The following is a 5,000-nucleotide window of genomic DNA, read 5'->3' on the forward strand; positions in this document are numbered from 1 at the left end:
TGTGTGTGTGTGTGTGTGTGTGTGTGTGTGTGTGTGTGTGTGTGTGTGTGTGTGTGTGTGTGTAGGAATGTTACCATCTTTTTTCCTGTAATAATAATAATAATAATAATAGTAATAATAATAATAATAATAATAATAATAGTCATATTTCTTATATATAAACAAATGAGACATGAATTTAGGACACATTCTCTCTCTCTCTCTCTCTCTCTCTCTCTCTCTCTCTCTCTCTCTCTCTCTCTCTCTCTCTCTCTCTCTCTCTCTCTCTCTCTCTCTCTCTCTCTCTCTCTCTCTCTCTCTCTCTCTCTCTCTCTCTCTCTCTCTCTCTCTCTCTCTCTCTCTCTCTCTCTCTCTCAGCACTTAATTAAGGCGCCTTTTTCGCCATTGTTCATTGTCAACTTCTTTGCTTGCTGTCTTCATCTCCTTCTTCTGTCTTCATAATTGCCTTCATACCTGTCTTGGTTACCTGCCTTACCTGTCTGTCTCTGTATTGTTTGTGTTTGCCTGTGTTTGTCTTTTCTTTTGTCTGTGTTTGTCTGTCCGTTTTGTTTGTGCGTTATTGCGTGTGTGTGTGTGTGTGTGTTTGTTCGCTCGTTTTTTTTTGTATGTCTGTCTGTCTAACTACTGTCTATCTGTGTTTGTTTATCTATCTGTACCTGGATGACTGTTTATCTGTCTGTCTATCTATCTATCTATCTAGCTGTCTATCTGTCTGTCTGTCTATCTATCCATCTATCTATCTATCTGTATACCTGTCCCTCTGTCTCTCAGTCTCTCTTTGTATTCCCATCCTTTCGAACACAAGGGTTGGTGCAGGAAGCCATCAGGCCTACACGCGGCAGTCCCTGTGTAAAACATGCCTACCTATTTTCACCTGTCATGCCCATCCATAAATTTGTCTAATCTTCTTTTAAAACTTCCTAATGGCTCACCACTAACAACCTGATTTTATTTCAACCCTCTTTTGATTTTGTCCACCCTTTGCAGAGATCCTGAGGCCACGTGGAAGAAAGAACACAAAGATAAAAAAGGTAAGAGAAAGACATGGAAGAAGATAACAAACAGGAAATAGAAAGAGAAAGAAGTAAAGAGAAGGAAGAAAAGAAGGGAGAGTGAGGAAGTAGAAGAGAACATGAAAGAAGAGAGAATGATGAAAAAAAAGATAAGAGGAGGAGAACATGAAAGAAGAGAGAAATATGAAAGGAAATAAGAAGAGGAAGGAATAAAAAGAAAGAAGAGAGGAAGGAAGGATAAAAGAAATTGAAAGAGAAGAACATTAAAAATTAAATAAGAAGACGAAGGAATAAAAAAGAAGAGAAAGAAGAGAGAGAGAGAAAACGAGAATGACAAAATGCAGGAGAAGAACATGAAAGGGAATCAGAAGATGAAAGAATAAAGAGGAATAAAACGAGAGAAGGTGAGAATGACAAAAATGGAAGATAAAAACATGAAAGGAAGTAAGAAGAGAAAGGAATATAAAGAGAGAGAAAGAAGAGAGGAAGAGAGAATAAGAAAATGGAACAGCACATTAAAGAAGAAAGATAAAACATGGATTAAGTCAGCCAGGATTTAAGAGGCAAGGAAGGTAAGTTTCATTCATCTTACCTTTTGTTTACCTTTAAGATTTAACCCTTTCAAGTCGTGTTCGCGTGTGTATCTGGTGATTAGGACACGTGTGGGTGATTACAGGTGTGTTTGTTACGACAGGTCACGTGCTTCGGGGTCAGGTGAGGTCAGGTTAGTTTTGGGTAGGTCAAGTTCATTGGTCAAGGTTAGGTTAGGTTAGGTTAGGTAAAGTTAGGTTAGGTTAAGGTAAAGATGGTGGTGGTGGTGGTGGTGGTGGTGGTGATGATAATGATGTGTGTGTGTGTGTGTGTGTGTGTGTGTGTGTGTGTGTGTGTGTGTGTGTGTGTGTGTGTGTGTGTGCGTGCGTGCGTGCGTGCAGTGACGTGAGAGAGAGAGAGAGAGAGAGAGAGAGAGAGAGAGAGAGAGAGAGAGAGAGAGAGAGAGAGAGAGAGAGAGAGAGTTAGGGGGGGGCAACAAAATGCAAAGCCAATATTCAGAAAACGGAAAGCAACACACGCAAAAAGAAAAAGAAAAAGAAAACGCGTTGCTATTTACGTTTTCTTTGAACATCTCGCTTCTTTTTTGTTAATTTTTTTTTACGGAAGGGAGGAAAAGAGAGCAAAGGAAGATGAAAAGATGGAAGGAGGAAGGGAAAGAAAACAGATAGATAAAAGATGGAGGAAAGGGAGAGAGAGAGATAGAAGGAAGATGAAAAGATGGAAGGAGGAGGGGAAAGAAAATAGATAGATAAAAGAAGGAATCAGGGAAAAGAGAAAAAAGGAAGATGAAAAGATGGAAGGAGGAAGGCAAGGAAAATAAAGAGATAGAAGACGGAAGGAAAGAAGAGGAAAATATAGAAAGGGGAATAAAGGATATGAAACAAGGAAGGGAAAAATAGGAAATAGAGAAAATGGAAAGTAAAGGAAAGGAAGAGTGAAGAGAAGGAAGATGATATATGAAAGTAAAGGATAAAAAAAGAAATAAAGGAGAACGAAGAAGAGAAAATAAGAAAATATGTGAAAATTGAAGAAAAGTTAGAGAAAATAACAAAGTGAAAAAGAAAGAGGAAGGGAAGAGATAATAACTGAAGGAGAAAGAGCAAAATATGAAACAAGAGAATTAAAAGAGAGAAAAAAAACAGGATATTGGAAAAAGAACAAAGAAAAAAAGAGAAACTGAAGGAATGAATGAAAAATGAAAATTATGCAGGAAAGTTATTGATAAAGTTAAGAGGTAAAGAAGAATAAAAAAAAAAAGAGGAGGAGGAGGAGGAGGAAGATAACAGACAGGAACTAGGAAGAGGAAAGAATGAAGAGAGAGATGAGAGGAAAGGAGAATAAATAAAGTGGAAGAGGAGAACACCAAACAAGAAAGAGAGAGAGAGAGAGAGAGAGAGAGAGAGAGAGAGAGAGAGAGAGAGAGAGAGAGAGAGAGAGAATATAGAAAAGAAGAAAAGAAAGAAAGACAAAGACAGAATATGAAAAGAAAGAAGGAAGAAGAAAGGAAAAAAAATTAAAGTAAGGAGAGAAGATAGTAATTGCAAAGAAAACCTATGATAAAAGCAAGAAGAGGAGAAAATAAGAAAGAAAAAGAGAAACGGGATAAGGAAAATAGGAGAAAGAGGAGAGGGAAGAAAGTGAGATCGTAAAGTAAAATAATAGAACAAAAAATTAAAAGAAAACGAAAGGAGAATATAGAACGAAGGGGGAATAGGAAATATGGAAAGGGGAGAGGAAATAAATGGAAACTATATAGTGGAAATGCAGGAAAAGAATAAGGAAGAGGAGAAAATAAAAGGGAGAGAGAGAGAGAGAGAGAGAGAGAGAGAGAGAGAGAGAGAGAGAGAGAGAGAGAGAGAGAGAGAGAGAGAGAGAGTTAAAAGTAAAGGGAGGAAACAAGAGAATATTGAAGAAATGATGAAAGATTAAAGAATGTAATATCTAGGGAGAGAGAGAGAGAGAGAGAGAGAGAGAGAGAGAGAGAGAGAGAGAGAGAGAGAGAGAGAGAGAGAGAGAGAGATTAACCACCAAAAACAAATATTAAAATGGAAGAAGAAAATATCAGTAGGACAGAAAAAAGAAAAAAAAAAGAAAAAAATAGAAAAGAAAATAGAGAATTAGCGAGAAACATGAAAAAAAAGGAAAGAGGAAGAGAAAGAACGAAACAGAGAAAGACAGGAAACACTAAGAAAATAAAACAAGACACGAAAATGGAGCAAGGAAATTTAAAATAAAAATAAATATGGAAAGAGAGAGAGAGAGCAAAAGAGGGAGAGGAAGAGGGAGAGGGAGAAGGGAATAGAATAAAAGAGATGAAAGAGGAAAGGCCAGAAAGAGGATAAGAGGGCGAGAATGACACGGGAATTGACACCAAAATCTTGTCACTTTGTTGAGAGAGAGAGAGAGAGAGAGAGAGAGAGAGAGAGAGAGAGAGAGAGAGAGAGAGAGAGAGAGAGAGAGAGAGAGAGAGAGAGAGAGAGAGAGAGAGAACTGGAGACACTGTGGAGATAGAAGCAATGATCTGGAAGGCAAGGAGGGAAACAGAGGAAGGGAGAGGTGAGGGAGAGAAGAGAAGTGATGGTGGTGGTGATAGTGATGGTGGTGGAGTGATGGTGGTGGTGGTGGTGGTGGGATAGTCGTCTCTGTAAGGTGAATAGTGTTTTGATAGTGTTTAATTTTTTGTCTACTTATCTGTCTGTCTGTCTATCTGTCTGTCCGTCTGTCTATATATTTGTATGTCTATCTATTTATGTATGTATGTATGTATGTGTGTATCTGTCTATCTATCTATCTATCTACTTCCCTCTCGTTTTTCGTTCTTTTCTTAATTTATATTTTATTTTATTCTTGTTTTTCCTCTACTTCCTATCTCCTTGCTTTCTTCTTTTCTTTAATTTCTATTCTGCCTTTCGTTTTTCTTCCTATCTTGCTTTTCTTGTTTTTTTTTTTTTTTGTTTATGTGTTTTTTTCCTGCAGTCTTTTTTCTCTCTTTTCCTTCCACGTATCTTTTCTTTTTTTTTTCTTTCTTATTCTTCTCTTTCTTCTTTATATATATTTTTTTATTTTATTTTATATGTTTGTTTTTGTAGTTCTTGTTTATCTCTTCTTCTTCTTCTTCTTCTTCTTCTTCTGTTTACATTTCTACAGGTTTCCTCATCTTTATTTCACTTATTAATTATCTTCTGTCTTTGTTCTCCCTTTCCGAATCTTTCTTTAGTCTATTATTATCATTTATTTATTTTATTTCTCCCTTTTTCTTCACTGTGTATTCTCCTTTGTTTATCTTTCACCTATCTTTTTTTTTATTTTCTCTCTTCATTGTCTTCATCCTTTGTCTCTCTCTCTCTCTCTCTCTCTCTCTCTCTCTCTCTCTCTCTCTCTCTCTCTCTCTCTCTCTCTCTCTCTCTCTCTCTCCTTAATAAACACATAACGTGG

The 5,000-nt window shown here is 36.9% G+C and overlaps 1 protein-coding gene and 1 long non-coding RNA gene across 2 annotated transcripts in view; one reads left to right on the forward strand and one right to left on the reverse strand.

The window, feature by feature from the left end:
• Positions 1-5,000, reverse strand: part of LOC135092896 (basic-leucine zipper transcription factor A-like) — a 115,903-nt gene that overhangs the window by 53,238 nt on the left and 57,665 nt on the right. The window lies entirely within an intron of this gene.
• The window catches only part of LOC135092897 (uncharacterized), a 78,864-nt gene that overhangs the window by 46,763 nt on the left and 27,101 nt on the right, over positions 1-5,000 (forward strand). The window contains exon 2 of the long non-coding RNA XR_010263111.1: positions 988-1,585. This is a non-coding gene — a long non-coding RNA (uncharacterized LOC135092897). The remainder of the gene's footprint in view (positions 1-987; positions 1,586-5,000) is intronic.

This window comes from Scylla paramamosain, chromosome 41, assembly GCF_035594125.1.
Source record: "Scylla paramamosain isolate STU-SP2022 chromosome 41, ASM3559412v1, whole genome shotgun sequence".
Taxonomy (NCBI): domain Eukaryota; kingdom Metazoa; phylum Arthropoda; class Malacostraca; order Decapoda; family Portunidae; genus Scylla; species Scylla paramamosain.